Source organism: Salvia splendens, chromosome 19, assembly GCF_004379255.2.
Source record: "Salvia splendens isolate huo1 chromosome 19, SspV2, whole genome shotgun sequence".
NCBI lineage: Eukaryota > Viridiplantae > Streptophyta > Magnoliopsida > Lamiales > Lamiaceae > Salvia > Salvia splendens.
The window spans coordinates 4197278-4217032 of record NC_056050.1 but is presented as its reverse complement, the minus strand read 5'-3'; the positions used below and the strand labels follow the sequence as shown (position 1 = coordinate 4217032).

The 19755-nt window shown below is 40.7% G+C and overlaps 3 long non-coding RNA genes across 4 annotated transcripts; 1 reads left to right on the top strand and 2 right to left on the bottom strand.

The window, feature by feature from the left end:
- Positions 1-648: 648 nt before the first annotated feature.
- LOC121779734 lies at positions 649-2656 on the bottom strand. Its single transcript, XR_006045922.1, has 3 exons — positions 2254-2656; positions 1115-2160; positions 649-900 (listed from the first exon to the last, which is right to left on the bottom strand). It is a non-coding gene; the product is annotated as an uncharacterized LOC121779734 (long non-coding RNA).
- A 4514-nt stretch (positions 2657-7170) lies between these two features.
- LOC121779736 lies at positions 7171-19212 on the bottom strand. Of its 2 annotated transcripts, XR_006045925.1 has the most exons (5): positions 18779-19212; positions 17285-17355; positions 8004-8087; positions 7575-7639; positions 7171-7434 (listed from the first exon to the last, which is right to left on the bottom strand). It is a non-coding gene; the product is annotated as an uncharacterized LOC121779736 (long non-coding RNA). The 2 variants fall into 2 exon arrangements; XR_006045924.1 differs by lacking the exon at positions 17285-17355.
- Positions 17386-19478, top strand: LOC121779735. Its single transcript, XR_006045923.1, has 2 exons — positions 17386-18737; positions 19211-19478. It is a non-coding gene; the product is annotated as an uncharacterized LOC121779735 (long non-coding RNA).
- Positions 19479-19755: the final 277 nt, after the last annotated feature.

Below are 19755 nucleotides of genomic sequence, written 5' to 3'. Positions count from 1 at the left end.
ACTTCATTACTTTATTGCCTACACGATGTACAAGATATGAAACAACAATGAATATTTTGTAATACTATTAAATAAGGAGTTATTTGTTAGTAAATACACAACTTCCAATATATTTTTTGTTTATTTCCCTAAACTTTTATTTTTGAATGTAAATATACATGAACTTTGAATGTTTCTAACTTTTACCCCGGCAAACAATATTTTATTATTTTATTCACAAAATAATAGCTGAAGGGTAATAATGGAAAGTAGCATGTTATTTTCCATACTGCGTGATTCTCTACAGCGATTTTTCTCATGATCTTAAATCTCTTCACCTCTCAATATTCCTCAAATTGTGTTGCAATCTTCATTAAATCGTGATTCATCTCTGAATATAAAGCTTGAGATATCTGCACAACGAAGCCCGATTCGAAGAAGTTTAATTAGTTATATTACTTTGTGCATGGGTAATTCTGATTTTCTTTTGAAGCTTAGTGTAATGACCACAATCTGATGATCTTAACTTTTAAGATATTTATCGAACAATGGAGTGAATGACATTTTCTAGTTACTTTAATTTCGAGAAATATACAATCCTTATGTTCGATTTTGCACGATTAATGACTAACATCGATCTGGAAATGAAGGGAACGAGCAAGGTTCGAATAAAAATGAATACGTGTCCGTTTATTCCTTTTAAGTAAATAAAATACAACATTGATATATTCCAAGCTATGAATTAGTTTACAAAAAAAAAAGAAAAAAATTACACAGGGGAATAACAAGGGGCTAAACGCCTTGAATCTATTGTTCACGAGTCCAAGCCACCTCTTTCCTAGACCGTGAATGCAGCCTGTTTGCCGAGGGCTACCATCGGCCACAACCAGCCAAACTTCATGTCCTCCTTGAATATGACAACTTCAAATGCAGACCAAACAAGGTTAGTAATAAAGTGCATACAAAATAGGAGTCTACCTAGTAAAGGAAGTGAGGAAGTGAGGAAGGGGACAATATTACCTTTAGTTAGAGGAAGTGAGGAAGGGGACAATAGGAGTCTACCTAGTAAAGGAAGTGAGGAAGGGGACAATAGGAGTCTACCTAGTAAAGGAAGTGAGGAAGGGGACAATATTACCTTTAGTTAGAGAGGTCAAGAACTGGCCAAAAAGGGGCAATACAGCAGCCTGCATCCTCAGCCATAACCGCAGGCTGCCACACGCCAGAAAAAGGGAGGAAAACTGCCGCACAGCTGCAGCAACCCTGCGCTCCAGCTCCAACAGCCACCTGCACTCCCTGCACAAGGGATCACCAACAAGGGATCACCAAACAAGTAACCTTAATGAAGAGAGTACTTATGCTTCAAGAAAGAGACGAATGAAATAATTAAAAGGAGTAGTGAGGATCACCAACAAGGGATCCCCTGCAATATGAAAACAAAGAGGCTGGACAGCCCATTAAAGCCCCAAGAGTACACACCCTCCTCTATAAAGGAACCTCTCCATACTCATCAGATCCCCCTCCACACATATCATCGAAGATTTCAGCAACATAGCAAACTAGTGAGCTCGTTTTAAGCTTAGTCAGAGATTCCTCAACCCCTCACAGCCTCATTCTCAGCAGGTAATCAACACTCTCACCACTTTGATACGTCATATCATACACATTCATGGGGAAAACTAAAGCACAGCATGTTAGGCCTTTGAACAACACATAATATGCTCAAACTTATAGGAAGATTTAAGTTTTCGATCATCTCAGCCAAAATACAAGACCCCCTAATCCGTCACTAAAGAACAAAATCTCTTCACTAACAAGAAATAGAACACCACCATTTCAGCACGTAACCGCATGATAGCATAATGGAAGAACAAGTAAACACACTAGCACACCCTCTGCCTCGTAGTGAACATCATGCTTAGGATAAAGAATTTACAGCTTTGGCACATCCTGTTATGTAACACCAAGACATAACGCAACATACTAGAGTTCTAAACTTCTCCAACGAGTAAGGTAACTACACAAAGTCTTCAACCCTACATAATAGGCAAACTAAAGAAGACACAAGTTAGGGAAACTCATCTCATGACTATGAATCTGCCGGAGATAGACTATCGGCAGCCTGGAGACGAAGAGGGCTGCCCCACCCCCCTTAGCGTTTGACAATACCACAACCTGGGCAACCTACAATTTAGAACATCGAACTCTTAAATCCAAGATTTAAGCTTTAGAAAATAACAAGGGAAAAATGATAAATATAAAATGTGCCCACCATACCTGTCGGAGAATGGCGAGTCGCGGAGGAGAGGCGGCGAAGTCGCTGCCGATGCATGCACCTCGAATCCCGCGGGACAGCAGCTCCGAGTCAAGCTCGACGGTGGAACCCCCACGGTGGCGGATACAGGTTCTCGGAGAGGAAGAGAGAGTTCGAAAAGAAAGAGAGAGATGAAGGAGGAAGGGAAAACGGGCGATGGTGAAGGCGGTTTCACCGAGAGGGCGACGTCCCTTTCTCTGCTCCGATGACACCGGGACGGCAAGGTAGGCGGCTACACAGCCGCGGCGCCGGCTGGGGACGACGGTGAACGGCGGCTAGTGGATAGGTTCACCGAGGAAGAAGAGGGAGAGAGAAGTTAGGGATGTCCTTTGCAAATTGCAATTTGGGGAAAATTGTGAAATGAAGAATGAGGGGGAAGGGGGGGGGGGGGGCCGACGGAGGTGAGGAGAGTAGTAAATTGGGCCTACGTCTTTTCTTTCTTTAATTGGGGTAGTTATTATTTTTATTTTGGGCCATATTAGTAGTGGGCCGATTTAATGGTGTTTGGGCCTTGATTTTTTTGGCTATGATATATGTGGCCATTTTAAGACATGGACCACAATTTAATTTAGATTGGGTCTTGTCAATTTAAACCAATTATGTATTTAGTCAAAGAGAATTAAATTGAGGATGGATCAATAGTAAAATAATAATAGAATAGGCTACCAATTAAAAATACAAGCATGACTAAAAATCTAATTTAGTTGATAGGTTTTCCTAATAAAGCCGATTAAATAATGGGTAGCCGCTACTTAACTTCGTGAAGTTAATTTTAAATTTCCGGAATTTAACTAATGATCGCATAATTTTGTGAATTCCCAAATAAATTAAATCGCTTGATTTACTTAGTACTTAAGGACTTTTCTATGGATATAGGAAAAGAGAAATAAAAATGATCACGCGCTTAGGAATGCATACACGCTAAGTAATTAATTTCTTAAGTCTAATTTAAGTATACCTTATTTTTCTAAAGGGGCGTCCTCGCACTTCAAGTGAGACCAAGTCGAGGGACTTTCAATTAAGGAATTTAGCGAACGAGGTGGGCTTTCTTTTCAAAACGCGATATTGTATTAAAATGTGAATATGTTATAAATATGTTGTCATGCCATGTTTGTTTTACGATTACCTATCTGCTTGGCTATGCGAAACATGTTAAATCGAATTCGGGTCCCAGTAGGGCCGCAAACCCTACTCGGACTAGTGTACACGTAAGGGGACCGTGTGCTAGCTTTCGAGTTGGCCAGTCCAGTGACCGTCGTGGAATGTGGACACATTCCTGGTTCACATACGTTCAGATATGGTATTTATGTCTATGTGATTGCGCAATCAATTTTATGAAGAATTTAGTGACTCGGGCCTTTTTAAATAAAAATCTCGTGTTCACTCAACTATGTGATACGATTATTATTATTATTATTATTATTATTATTATTATTATTATTATTTAGTTAGTTAATTATGGATTTGCATATCTTTTTCATAACTTTTGTCTTGCTCATTAAGTTAGTATCCACTATTATAAATAGTGGACATTGTTATTCATTTTAATCATTCATGAAATAAAATACTTTTTTACGCAGTTTATCTTTTTTCTCTCGTGCACAAAAGCACGAACCCTAGAATTCGACGCCGGATTGATCGACGGACAAAGATCCCGCGATGTTCGACGCGATTTCCTATCTTTGAGGAACTATATCCTTAACAAGTGGTGCTTTCATTGAGAGCTCATGGCCGAAGTCAATCTTTGTTCATGGTGGGAGATATCGCAAGCATCTGAAGGCTTGCAATTGAATTCAACAGCAGCAACGTGGGAGAATATTCTCGCTAGGCTCGCCCGGCTCAAGACCTGATTGGTAGAGCATGAGCGCAGGGTGGCAGCAACGCTCCCTCCATTGCAACCCGAACCTGATCCACCCGACCAACCCCAGCTGTACACCGCCGCACAGCCACCTCACGCGCCCTACCAGCCATTGTTGCAGCCCGTATATCAACCCCCGCACCATCCGATCAGAGCGTTAGATCAACAGCCATCATATCCATATCCACAGGATGGGCGACTCCACCCACAACACCATCCCTACCATGCCCGTCAGCCCACTTCCTGGGACCTGCCATGGCTGCGCCAGGAAACTGCGTATCAGCAACCATCGTCCTACGAGCCAGATTTGTACTCGCCACCACAGCCCTCTTGTTGGGACCAGCCAAGGTTGTGCACGCAGCAGGGATACTCACCATATGATCAGCCTTATCAACCGCCTCAGCAGCCACACCACACCACACTCAGACAACCCACTTGCTGGGATCCGCGGCCTATCCAGCAACAACAGCTCGGATTTCAGCTATACGATCAGCCCCGGGCTCAACAGACTTGTTGTTGGGAACTACCACTAACAACAACCATCGCTGCAAACCAGCCCCACCAATACTACCAGCAGCCGCCACCACTAACAACAACCATCGTTGCAAACCAGCCCCACCAATACTACCAGCAGCCGCCACCACTATCGTGATCAGATTGCCCGCCACGGCAGCCAAGTCTAGCATCGCCTTTTGAGCTGCCGCCACTGCCAGTGTCAGCGCCACCATTGGCCTCGAATCTACCTCAACAACCTGCAGTTTCGAGCTCAATAACGGAGTTAGAAACAAATATGCATGAATGTGAAGAGAGAACGGAGATTCAAGTCCATGTTGATGAGCACAAGGCTGCATCAGAGACAACAAAGCATGAGCTTGAAGTAGGAATAGAAGATAGGAGTAGGTTGTTTAAGGATGAGCTTGGATTAGAATCTGAAGAATTGGTTCAGAAAGGAGGTGCTGAACTAGGTGCATTTGTTGGAGATGAAGTTGCATATGTATTCCAAAAGGTTTGACGAAAATTGTCGTTCTCTATGTGGATTTGTAAGTCGGTGATGTTGCAAGTATGAAACATCAATCAACATCGCTCGACGCTGATGCACGGTTGATCCCTCCGCGCATTGGCACACATTGTTTGAGTATTCTTGAACGCATTGACATGCTCCCCGTTGTAGCCCTGGAATATCACGACCACAATATTGCTTTGAAGTCTGCCATGACTCGTATCCAACACGGTCTTCCCTCGGTGAATTTTTATGGGAATAATGAAGGGAGTCGTTTAACCATTCGGTGTGATTTTGATCCAGGAGGGGAGAGCTCGCCAAAGCTTCTGTTCGCGTCGCTCTTCATTGTGTCGTGGTTCCCACCTTGAGGACAAGGTGGATTTTAACCGCGGGGGAGTTGATACGATTATTATTATTATTATTATTTAGTTAGTTAATTATGGATTTGCATATCTTTTTCATATCTTTTGTCTTGCTCATTAAGTTAGTGTCCACTATTATAAATAGTGGACATTGTTATTCATTTTAATCATTCAAGAAATAAAATACTTTTTTTTACGCAATTTATCTTTTTTCTCTAGTGCACAAAAGCACGAACCCTAGAATTCGACGCCGGATTGATCGACGGGCAAAGCTCCCGCGACGTTCGACGCGATTTCCTATCGTTGAGGAATTATATCCTTAACACTATGGCTGACAATTAAATAAAAGTATTTTTTGCACTATGCCCACTGGGTGTATCAAATACTCAGCCCTGCATGTTTCTTTTACTAACGTGCAGGTTGAACGTTATTGAGGTGACGAAGGTGTTGGGAAGAGCTCGTTAATAAGTAGTTAGGTAGCCCAAAGTAGTATGTCCCCATACATACTACTTGGACTTGGAACCATCCGCTGCATTTGTAGTTGTTCTAAGAACTTATGATCTTGGCCTTGTACTCTAATTATGATTTGACTTTGTACCCATTTGCCTTCGAGACTATTCCTTCGAGTTGATTATTTCCTTTATGATGAGTTTATGATTTATGAAGTTATTTTAGTCACGAAATAGCTACGCTCACTATTACTAGGGAGTTGTGGTCGTGACACTTAGTTATGAAATTCCATGGTGAATTCAACATCCCAGAGCATGGATGATATGAAAATTGACAACAAGCTGATGGATTTGAAACTACACCCACTCATTCGGCGGTTGAAGATATGGATCTACTCCTACGACCAATGATGAAGAAAGTATGGTTCATGACTTTTCCGATTATTTTTTTGGATACATGATATGTGTTTAACGTTGATAAGGTATTTTAACCAATGTGATGAACAATCTCTTGTTGAACCTTGTTGATGAATATTTTTTCGATTTTTTCATGCCGGTAGTATAAACAAATCAATAATGAAGTAAGAGTTTTGCTGAATGAACTAATCCGCGGGTTGAATGAAGTATCGTGAACTCAATTGTGTTGTATGCATAAGTTTGCGTAAAGCTTTAGTTAATATGAATCAAATATCTAGTTGAATGAAGTAAGAACATGTTTGAATGAAAATTCCGGTTAATATGAAATGATAATATGAAGTTTATTGTATGCATAAGTACGTGATTAATTGTACTTATAATGAACTAAATTACCTTTATAAATGAAGTAACAGCTTGGACGAATTAACTTAAATTATGGTTGAATGATGATTCTTGTTGTTGTGGTGGTGGTGGATATGCAGATTTTTACGATGTCGCATGGCTTATTGAGGGCAATATTGATCAAATCGTGCATTAAAATATATCATTGCTGAAATGAAAAAATAAGTACTTAGCGAGGGGGCTCTCTTGTCCTAAAGTGACAAGAGAAAGATGATTTAGAATTTATATGGTTCGCAAGTCCCTAGTGAAATTGAAGTCCATCCTCCTGATGTCATCAGCACCAAGGGTTGCAGCAGTCGGAAAGTTTCACGCCTTGAGAAAGTAATAAAGGATATGCATATAAAACACGTTAATTTATATTACTTCATTTCATGAATTTATTAGTTCTTCATTCAACTGTTATTTCTTCATTCAACTGTTATTTCTTCACAAAATATGCATATAACACAGTTAATAAAATTCATACAACACAGTTAACTTCATCCCATGAATTAGGACTAGGTCATAAATTTCTTTTTACCTTCTGGCATAGGGATTTGGCTTGGAGTACTGAACATCAAACGAACTTTTCTTGTGTTTTGAATTATCCACCAGCTATGATTTAGCTACTGACCTACGAGTATATTTGATGCCTACGTTGACCTTCCTCCGCTTTGCTTCATGAAATAATTGGACGAAAATCAGAAACTAAATTACAAACAGATATAGTAAATTAGAATTTCAAAAACTATAAAGCTTCAAAAGAGTGTATTATTTGAAGCAGACGTTGTGCCAGAACGCAATCACCGTCGTTCACCTTCCATCGACGATTTTCTTGTGTCAACCATTAAAATCGGCGGCTAAAGTATTGTGCTTTGAAATCTGAATTATGAAGCAATGTTTCCAAATTATAAAGTAATAAATCACATTTAGAAGATGCATATTATTTTATGCCACGTAATTCAAATGAGTCTAGAAATGAACCAGAAGCACACATTAACCACATAAATTCGAAAAAAATGAAAAATCAAACACTAAATTAATAGCCTCATGAAATGAAGTAATATCCTCATAAAATGAACTAAATCGATGATTTATGTTGCCACACTTTTTGATATATTTCTCTCAAATATCAGAGAAGTACTGTGAAGTAATTTATCCTAAAGTAATCGATTTATGCAACAATCAAATGTTGAAGTAATCTCTCCTAAAGAAAAATCAAAGCCAAAAATCAAATGAGTAATACCTGAACCAGACGTACGGCCAGAACGTAATAGGCGTCCTTCACCTTCGGTCGACGATTTGCGTGTGTCAACCATTTCCGAGTGATCTGAAGTTTTATTAAAGAGAAATGAGAGACACTTTCTTAGTGAGGTTCATAGTTTGTTCTTGCTGTGATTGTAGAGAACATTTTGTATGTGAGCTTGAGTGTTGTTGATCATCTCGATCGGTTGTAATTCTCATTTGTATCTTTGGTGTTAGCTGAATAAAGTTTGGATCACCTTCTCCGTGCACGTATGCCTTTACGGCTGAACCACGTAAATTCCCTTGTTGATTGTTTTTTCTTGATTTCGTTTATTGCAATTGGTGTTTGGGTATTCTGATAATCGGACCAAGTTCCACAATGAATAATTAATAAGTAAGAAGATTTATTTAGTGATAAAGTGGAGACGCAAACGGAAGTGAGCAGTGGCAGCGTCGCGGGAGCCAAAGCCGAAAGTATAAGGGTTTTATCTACATTATTCTCTCTTACTTTATTTTTTTTTCATAACTATTTATAATTATTTTTTTCAAAATGATTTGACTGTACTACTATGGAATGGAGAGAGGGAGTACTTTTCTTTCTTATTTTCATTTTAAAATACGAGTAATTTTGTTTTTAATCACTATTTTTAAATGAATTACACCATTTCATCTTTATTAATAAACTAACAACTCGTTGATAATCATGTTTCCAATATCTTCTCCTATCAGCAATTTTTGAGTTTCTTACGGTTGTTTCGATTTACATTAAAAAAAATGAAATCATTGGCGCTGAAAAAAAAACATCTATGGATATTTTCTTGGCCCTGAATTCCCAACCCACCATCCACTCGTGATTTATCAGCATAATGTTTTATCCAATGTTTTAAAAATTAGACTGGTAAACGAACTAACAAAATTATTGGTTTACAGTTTAATTGGTCGTACAAATCATACCAATGTTCAAACCATAATATTGTTTTTGCATCTAATTAGATATGTTTATTATACAAAAAATATTCAAATTTAGTGCATAATTGAATAAAAAGAAATTTATGTAATAAAAATCTCAAATTTTAATAACATTAAATGTCAATAAATCTATTAATTTGTAAATAACTTCAAATAAAAAATATAATCATCTTTTTTTTAAATATTTCAAATTTAAATAAAATACTCAAAATTGTGAAAAATTTACGTAAGCATTTACTTAAAATTATAGGACAAATGACTAAACCCCCAAATTTCTCTACAAGCAAAATGGAAACAAAATTTCTAAGATAGAAAAACGTATTTTTATATAAAAATTTTTAGAGCATCATAAAAAGAAAGTAGAAAATGACAATATGCTCATGTAAATAAGATTTAATTAAATTTCATTTAAGGTAAAAGTATGATATTTTTCGCATACCGAATTTACGGTAAACTATATGGTATAGTGGTTTCGGTAAGTATATCATACCTACTCACCCTTAGGCATACTTGGGAATATGAAAGGGTTCAATCATAAGAATCCTTATCAAACACTCCCTTCGTCTCATTAGAAATGAAACATTTGCTTTTCGGCACATGATTTTATGTAATATTGTTTTGTGAGTCAATGATGAGAGAATAAAGTTAGAGATGATAAAGTAGAGATGGTATTGTTTCCATTTTAGAAAACGTTCCATTTTTATGGGACAACCTAAAAAAAGAAAACATTTCATTTTTTATGGGATGGAGAGAGTAATTAGGCCATCCACAACGTTGTTCCTATACCGTTCCTAAACCGTTCCTTAAACTACTATTTGCGGGACCCACTGTACTTTTTTACTCCATTCCTTAACTAAGGAACGGAACCTGCAACCCTCCGTTCCTTAACCGTTCCTTAAATTACTATTCATTCAATTTCAATTTTTATTTTTATTTCCAACTCAATTCAATTAAAAAAACACACTTTAATAAAAAAACAAACACACTTTATTAAAAAACACACAACAATAAAACAAAGTTACAACTTAAACTTAAAAAAAATAAAAAACACACAATTAAAATCCTAAAAAAATAAAAGTACACAATTTTAATAATTTCATCCGCCAAAGTTTACCCAAATGTACTCAATTAGATCCTGTTGGAGTTGGGTGTGGGCGCTAGAGTCGCGTGTCCTTGCACGAATAGATAACCGTTCTTGTATAGACGGATGCGCTCCACATTTCGAGGCGGACTACTTGCGGTTGAGCTTCCGGGGGATTCGGGGTCGAACCAATTTCCCGCCTCGGGTCCTTCGTCTTGGACAATCATGTTGTGCAAGATTATGCACGTATACATGATGTCGACCATGTTCTCCATGAACCACGAGCCGGGGCTTTGATGATGTTGAAGCGCGCTTGGAGAACCCCGAACACCCTTTCCACATCCTTGCGAGCAGCCTCCTGCTTCTGCGCGAAAAGAGCCTGCTTTGGGTTCGCAGACCCACTGCACGTCTTCACGAAGGTAGGCCACTTCGGGTAGATGGCATCGGCGAGATAGTACCCCATTTTATAAAGCCGGTTGTTGGCGACGAAGTTGATGGCCGGCGCTTTACCATTCAAAACTTCGGTCAAGAGGTCGGACTGGTGGAGCACATTTACGTCGTTGTTCGACCCGGGGACCCCGAAGTACGCGTGCCAGATCCAAAGGCGGTAGTCGGCAACGGCCTCGAGTATAACGGTTCGGTGGGTGCCTTTGTGGCCGCTCGTGTAGGACCCATTCCACGCCACAGGGCAATTCTTCCATTGCCAGTGCATGCAATCGACGCTGCCGAGCATCCCGGGGAATCCGTGCACTGTTTCGTGAAGGTCGAGCAGGAACTGACAATCAGTCGTGCTTGGCCTCCGGAGAAATTCGTCGGTGAAGGCTGCCCGGACACCTTTGCAGAATTTGAGCAAGCACATTCGCCCAGTGTTGTCTCCGATGTGGAGGTATTCGTCGAACATGTCGGCCGTTTGTCCAGTCGCAAGCTGGCGGATTGCTGCAGTACATTTCTGCACCGTCGTGTGGCTGGGACGGCCGACCGCGTCGAACCCTTCCTGGAAGAACTCTTCCTGGGCTGCCAAAGTATTCGCGATGTGGAGAAATAACGGTTTCCCCATGCGGAAACGGCGACGGAAGTACGGATCTCCCCAAACCGGGTTATCGCAGAAGTAGTCGCGTACTAACCTTGCGACGGCTTCCTCCCGGTTACGATGGATGTACGTACGGGAGCGTCGTTGGGGCGGCGCGGCTTCTTCCGCCTCCCGTCGTCGATCTTCTTCAAGTGATTGTTTCAATATTTGACGCATTTGTTCAAAAGGATCCATTAATTTGATTAAATTTGGGAGAAGAAAAACAGAGTTGATTTGAGATGAAACTTGAGGTGGAAATAGAGAGGATTTGAGAGGAATAGATGTGTATTTGTGAGTGAAATGAATATGAAATAAGAGTATTTATAGAGTAAATAAATTATAAAAAAAAATAAAAAAATACAAAACGGCTAAAAAAAACGGTAACAATACCGTTGCAAATTTTTTTATTATTATTAAATTCGAATTTAAAAAAAATGAATTATTGCGTCACGTGACGAAACCCACTCGCGGGGCAGCGAGTGGGCGTCACGCGTCGAATGGGAGGCCGCCACGTCGCCTCAGCGCGTGGCGAAACGTGTCGTGCCGTGGGCCGCGGCAACGACACCCGACACGGCATGGGCACGGTTTGGCGACGACACGGCGGCTGCAATGCGTGCCGCAGCGGAACCGTTCCTCCGGAACGGCCTAGGCACCGCAACGACACAGCGTTGCGGGTGCTCTTATTAGACTCAACTAACATTTTGAGAAAAGAAAACAATAAGAAAATGACTCAAGTATTTCACTCTTATTTTACCAAATTTGCATTAAAATCGTGTCATTTCCAATGTTTATGTTTTTTTAGGGACGAAGGAAGTATTATAGATATTTAGGATTAGAATCAAATAAAAATCACTACTCCATCCGTCACATAAAAATATGGACGCATAATATGGCACATAAATTAAGACAAAATTGGTGAAGTTATAGAAAAGAGGGGAAATGTAGTTAAAATAGTGTTAGTGAGTGGGACTCATATTATTATTAGTGTTTTAATGGTGGTATAAGTTGTAAATAACTTGATGTATATGAGTAATAAATTGGAATATCTTCTATAAATGAAAATGCTCGTATTTTTATAGGACGAATGAAAATAGAAACTGAGCATATTTTTATGCGGCGGATAAAGTATTATTTTAAAATATGATCGGAACTCAGCTTTGCCGCTTGAACATGGAGAATTGTATAGTCCTGCTTCCTTTGATTCCAACAGTCAACAACTTTTCAACTTTTAAAATTTTTACGTTAAAAAAAAATCTTTAGCAAATACATCATGTTAAGAACAATGATAACTAAAACTTTTTCCTTTAAATTTAAATTATCATATCATTTATAAAATTTATGTATTCAGTGTTATTACCTCACTAGGTCGATATATAAGCACAGGTGAATAAGGATTTGGGAAAGGGCATATAAAAGGGTATTTAAAAATGTCATGATCGTACTTTTTAAGGATAGAAAGCTCATAATCATATTTTAATAGAAAGCCTACACTAACATTAATATCATTTTCAATATAAAATAGACTTAAAACATAATTCGTATTTGAACTGAAAGCCTATAATTATATATAGGATATAAAAGCCCACCTCATTTGTCTAAATTCCCTAACTTGAATTTCTCGCTTCGATCTTAATTCGTGGAGATAGTCCTTTGTGAAAATATTAACATAACAATATGTACAAGTTAGACTCAAGACAATTATCTCACTAACAATTAATTTCTTTTTATCTTTAGTTTATCCTTTGTAATTTCCGAAAACTCACATATTAATTAAATCGGAGAATTTAACCAATAGGGTTGCTTTATTGAAACTCACTTTCTTTTGAGTTAATTATTTCAAGAAGGATTACTTAAATTATGTGAATTTCGGGCGTCGCCCCAATCTTCCTTTCAGGCCCAACTTCCAAATAATTAAACTCTCTGGCCCATTCTAGTTAGACTCAAGACAATTATCTCATTAGAATGCATGCCTCCTAACTAATTTCCTTTTATCTTTAGTTCATCCTTTGTAATTTCCGAAAACTCCCATAATAATTAAATCGGAGAATTTAACCAATAGCGTTGCTTTATTGAAACTCACTTTCTTTTGAGTTAATCATTTCAAGAAGGATTACTTAAATTATGTGAATTTCGGGCGTCGCCCCAATCTTCCTTTCAGGCCCAACTTCCAAATAATTAAATTCTCTGTCTGGCCCAAACCTCTAAATCAATTTTCAGCCCAACTTACAAAAATGCTTGCTCTCTCAACTTATTTCCAAAATTCCCAAATTCAAAAGAACTCCAAATCAAGGTCACCGCCCACACTCCTTTTTCTACCTTATTTCCTTTCAACTATTGGTTTTGGTTTTGGTTTTGGTTTTGGTTTTGGTTTTGGTTTTGGTTTTGGTTTTGATTTGAGATTATACTTATCTTTAGAATTTATTGGTTTTGATTTGAGATTATACTTATCTTTAGAATTTAGAAACCTACTAAAGCATTTCTTCTTGTTTACGGCTTAAAATGTAAAAAGGTGGCTGATACTATCTTCATTGACCACTTAATGATCCTTGTTTGAACATTGAAAGCCTTTATGGGATGAAGAGAAGAATAGGTTGTGGGTCTTGGGTAGAGGCCGTGGCTTATCCTCAAGCTATTGGGCTGAGTTTCGAGTGGGCCGAAGAAATATATATTTTTGGTTGCTAAGAAGAGGCCTGAAATCTATGTACACTTTTTTTGTCATATTTTCATGTTCTTAGATCGATTATTTATTTACATTTATTGTCCGTGAAGTGTTGGCCCACTTTATTTTTCCTATTTTGGTCTGAGCATAAAAAGTTATCCACTTTATTTTTTTAATTTTGGTAAATAGAGTGAACTTTCTACTGACTCTTTACATTCACATTTTATTATAAAACAAATATATAATGTGAGATACTCATTCTACTAACTTTTTCAACTCACTTTTCTCCAATTTTATTAAAATTCGCGCTAAGTCAAACTCGGACAATATTTCATGGACGGAGGGGTATGACCTAAGTTCTTTTGTTCTAAACGAAATTTGAAAATCTTCTTGATCAATCATAAACGTACAATGCTCCTTTAATTGTCTTAAAGTTTATCGGATAAAAAAATTTGTCTAGCCATTGGATGCTCCTTTAAAAAAATCTCTTTATCTCTCATATACTTTATCTATTTTACATTAAAACTCGTATCGTTCATTAGCAGGATAGTTTAATGTAACATATCTAAGTCAAGTAAGAGCATCAGCATTGGCAGACGTCACCGCGGAATTCCCACCGGTGTGCGGGAATTCTGTGGCGGACGTCCGCCATTGTGCGTGGCACGCACAGATACGGAATTCCGTCGAGAAATTCGCAGTTCCGCGGCGTTCCGCGAAATTCCGCGGGGAATTCCGTGCGGACGTCCGCCATTGCGTTGACTCCCAAGGACGTCCGTGCGGAATTCTCGTTTATTGCATTATTTTTTTTAAATGTCTATAAATACATCCCGTTGAACTTTATTTCATTCGCACCACTTGTATTAACAAGTTTCTCTCTCTCTAAATTTCTTTTATATATCCGTAATGGCCGGTAGTGGTAGTGGTAGTGGTGGTGATGGGCATTATGAACACATGATGCGATGATTCATGCACGTGTGCGGGAGACCGCGGAGAGGGAGGAACAAGCGGCCTCGGCACTGGCGGTGCCTCGACCCATCCATTGTCGCACTATAGTACCTCGAGACCACCTCGTTGCCCACCATAGGTTGTACGCGGATTACTTTGCACCGGAGCCACGGTTTGGGGATAACCTATTCCGGCGACGGTTTAGGATGCATCGTCCGCTCTTTCTGCGTATCGTGGGCGCTTTGAAGCGTCGATACGTGTATTTTAGGGTGCGGGAGGATGCGGATGGTAAACCCGGCCACACGCCGATTCAGAAGTGCACTGCCGCAATCAGGCAGCTGGCATACTGAGGCGCGACCGACATGTTCGACGAGTACCTCCACATCAGCGAGACGACTGCCCGCGAGTGCCTGAAGTATTTTTGTCAGGGCGATAGGGAGATATTCGAGGATATGTATCTTCGGAAGCCTACCCCCGAAGATTGTCAGGCTCTGCTAGATATGCACGGGAATCAGCACGGGTTTCCGGGGATGTTAGGCAGCATAGATTGTATGCACTTGGAATGGAAGAACTGCCCCGCTGCCTGGAAAGGAATGTACACTACTGGTTTCAAGGCCAAGAATCCCACGATGATCCTTGAAGCGGTAGCTGACTATCGGTTGTGGATTTGGCATGCCTATTTTGGAGTAGCAGGATCGAAAAACGACATCAACGTCCTCCAGTCGTCGCCCCTTTTCAACGACCAGTGCATGGGCGTCGGTCCTGCCGTCAACTTCATCGCCAACGGCAACCAGCACAACATGGGCTATTATTTGGCTGATGGGATATACCCTATACGGCCCGTCTTTGTGAAGACGATCAGATGCCCAGCAGATGAAAAGAAGATATATTTTGCGGGTCGCTAGGAGGCAGCGCGCAAGGATGTAGAGCGGGCATTTGGTGTGCTCCAGGCTCGATGGACGGCAGTGAAGGGTCCAACACGGCTGTGGTACGTTGACAGCATCGCCGACATCATGTACGCATGTATTATCATGCACAACATGATTGTCGAAGATGAAGGTCCAGCACTGACTGATTGGGCCAATGATGATGCTGATGCTGCGGGTCCAAGCCACGGCGTGGCCACTAGCAATGTACGCATGGGGATACCCCATGACGAAGTCGATCGAGTCCGTGCATTTGCCGACATGCGCCAAAAACAAGCCCACGTTCGACTCTAGAACGATATTATTGAAGAAGTATGGAAGAGGAGGGGTCGTCGTTGATGTAATTTTTAATTATTGAAATGTATTTTTTTAATTTGGTGAAATATACTTTTCTTTTTTTAAATGGAATTCTTTTCCCTATTTGTGTAGAAATTTTAATTCCGTAAATTGTTTAATTTGTGAATTTATGAATTTTTTTATTGTGGGAAGTCCGCCGGCAACGACTCACAATCAATCGACCTCAACGACTCCCAAACGGATGAGCCCTCCGCTACAAACACTAGGCGCCCACGCCCTCCGGGGCAACAGGCCTCTATCCGAAATGCTAGAGGATCTGCAGGTTCCTACCGCATCTCGTCAGCCGCGTCTGGATCGCGCATCTCGCAGCCCGCTTCTAGATCGCACTCCGTGGGCACTGGTCCCTACGAGGTCTTGAACAGGAGCCTAGATGTGCAGTTGATGAAACAACTGCAAGATAACTGTCGTTTCTACGAGACCTCAACCGACCCGATCACCAAGGAGATATACTACGCGCTCATGTGTAGGATCAAGGATCAGCTAGGGTTGTCTGGTGCAGCGGCGAGGCCGGCGGAGTGTCACGACCACAACTCCCTAGTCAAAGAGAGTGTAGCTATTTCGCGACTAAACATACTGAAACTGTCTCGACTCATCATGAATATAACTTAATTCAAAGAAACATTGTCTGAATGTGCTAAAGATAACATAGTACTGAATCAGAGTGAATTCTGGGACATTGTCTTTACAAAAAACAAGTCTAAGTTTACGCAACGGAAGAGTACCAAGACAGATGTATTATGTATGAAGACATACAACACCAGCTATCCTTCTACTTATTTAGTCTTCTGTCCCAACACCTCCTCTGCCTCGACCGATCAACCTGAACATTAAAGAAAACAATATGCAGGGCTGCGTACTTGATATACTCAGTGGGCTTATGCCGAAAACTGTTTTCTGTTAGTTCTGAAAACAAGTCCCGGTCACCAAAATCTGTTATTTCTTTCTGAAATAGACTGCAGTCTTTTAAACTTCTGATGATATGCCATATCAAACTGTGTGAATCGGGAATGTGGCCACATTCCACGATCATTGGGCCGGCCAACCTGGCGCTAGCTCACGACCCCTGGACCGGCCAACCTGGCGCTAGCTCACGGTCCTTATGTGTACACTAGTCCGAGTATGATTTACTGACCTACTGGGACCCGAATTCTATTTAACTTGCTTGGCATAGCCAACAGATAGGCAATCATACAACAAAACATGGCATGACAACCCATTCAAATAATCATGTTTTCACATAAAACACGCTTTAAAAGAAAGAAGAGAAAGAGCCCACCTCAATTGCTTAAACTCTTGCAAAAACGGGTGCTTTCCTGCCCTGAGATTACGCGTCGAGCGACGACGTTCCTTTACAAAATTTAATATACTTAAATTAGGCTTTAAATAATTACTTGTCTTGCATGTATGCATGTCTAAGCGTGTGCTCTTTTATTTTATCTCTTTCTTTCTAAAACTTAGAGATCTAAATTCTTCAATTAAAATTGTGACTATTAAAGTCCGCTTTAATTATTCTTCGAAAAGCTATCTCACACGGCTTAATAAATTTCTTTCTTCCGTGGCTTAGGGAAATCAAATCCCATGGACTAAATTCTATTATGGCCGGTGGTCCATAAAACTTAACGTGGACCAGCTATTTAAAGATTTATTTTCTGGCCCAGAATGTATCCCCTTTTTCTTTTCTTAGCAAAATGGCCCAGCTTCCTTCGTTTCTGTTTTTATTCACTGAGGCCCAAAGCAATTAACTGGGCATGGCCCAATTACTGCCAAAACATTCTCCCTTCTCCATCGGCTATTCAATTCTTCCTCATTCTTTTTCAAGCAAAAACCCCCAAATTGAAATGAGAATCCCTAGATTCCACACCACCGCTGTGGTGCGCGCGGCAGCTCGCCGTCGAGGCCCTTATCGTCGCTGTTTCTGTCTCTCAGCCGTCGCCGGGTTAGTCTTCGCCTCCGGTCTCGGCTGCACGTGATGCGCTACGGCCTGAGCCGCTGCTGTCACGGAGACCTCGCCGTGTTCGTCGCTGGACTCCGTCCGCCGTTCAGCCCACCAGCGCTGGAGCTCTGCGGATTCGAGCCGTCGTCAGCGTAGGAGAGAGGGCATCACCTCCGGGACTTCCTGGACACGTGTACAGCGAGGTAGCATTCGGCACCGTCGTCGTTCCCCAATCGACTACCGAGCTCACCTTCTCGTCTCAAACTAAGTTCCCTTTCTTAGTTCTTATTAAATGAACCCCCCCTTGAAGGTTGGTAGCCTTAGGGTTTTTCTACTTCATTGTTGGGAGTGTTGTTGGAGACGATGGGACTCGTTCATTGCGTTTAGGCGAAAAGAATTCAAACCTAGTAGCCCATGTTCTCATTTATGGCAGTAGCTACATTTAAGGTTCTATCTTAAGTGATTTGCTAGATTCAACATTAGTTCTATAAGCTTTGTTCTATGCTTCGCTATTTCCCTCAATCTTAAGGTATGTTCTTTTTTTTTTTTTTTTTTTTGATAACGTGGGAACCCGCAGCCGCAACCCTTAGGGGGCGCACTGGGTAAACCCCCGGCCCTGTGCAATAGCCTGCAAACCACACAGAACGGTTAAACCAACCTAGGTTGCCCATAGCTGACAGGCTCACAGCTCAGGAGGCCAAGAGACTGCCCTTTGCAGGGCTCGAACTCATAACCTCACGGTTACAAGCCTTTCACAGCCTCGACCAACTGAGCTGGGGGTTGCCCCCATCTTAAGGTATGTTCTACTTTGATGCAAAGTGGTGTCGTGAGGATTACCTGCTGAAACTGCAGTTGTCTTTGAAATCAGCCCAGAAACCTTAGCTTCCCTTACTTCTCCAACTTGCTTTTTAGTTTAGTGAATAATGTGATTGGGAGTGAGTGGAACCGAAGGCATGGAGTATATGTAGGATGGTTGTAACCGAAAGCCTGCTGGGTTGCTGTTAGTGTAGAGAAAAGGGTCCTTTGGCTGCCCTTTATTGGCTGATTTGGTAACTGCAAAATCTGCAACTCTTGGTCCTCTTGCAGGGGCATTTTTGTTGGTTGTGAGAGTGTACTCATGGTTATTAAAAGAGCTGATTTCCCTTTTGTTTCCATATGCAACATATCTTGCTTTTCATGATCTTGTAGTACCTTATAATTAATGTTGCTTGGTGTTTAGTTTGGGACAAAAGGACTCTTGTACTCATGTTTCTTGTTTGATTCCTGCAGGGTGTACATAGGGGAGCTGGGGCGGTTGGAGGAGAACGTGGCTGCCCAGCTGCTGTCTCTGCGACGGGTTCGTTGCCTCGGCCATCGTGCTCGCTGCCCGGAATCGACGGGTGCACGGGCCGCGGTGGGTGCGGTTTGGCTCGGGGAAAAGAAATAGATCCCCAACGTTTTCTCCCCTTAGCATTCTTATGTATTTTTCTTTATTTTCATCGTCAAAATTTGTAATACACTATTTAAATTGGAAATTCTAAATATCGTGTTTTGTTTACTCAAGAATATAAACGAATGCTCTTTTCATTCTCTTTCTTTAAATTTCTAGTCTTTATTTCATAAATTCCGAGAAATTAGATCACGGTTATTACACGGAGGCAGTGGGCGACGGAGGCGGAAGCGGTGGAGAAGAGGCGGCGGATTCCGACTCCCCCACCGAGTAGACGGTGGCGGTGTTTTTATTTGTTTTTTTAAAATGTTCGTTGTATAATTTTCTCGTATCCGTAATACAACGAATATTTGGTGCCAATACTTTTTAAATTTTAGTATTATCT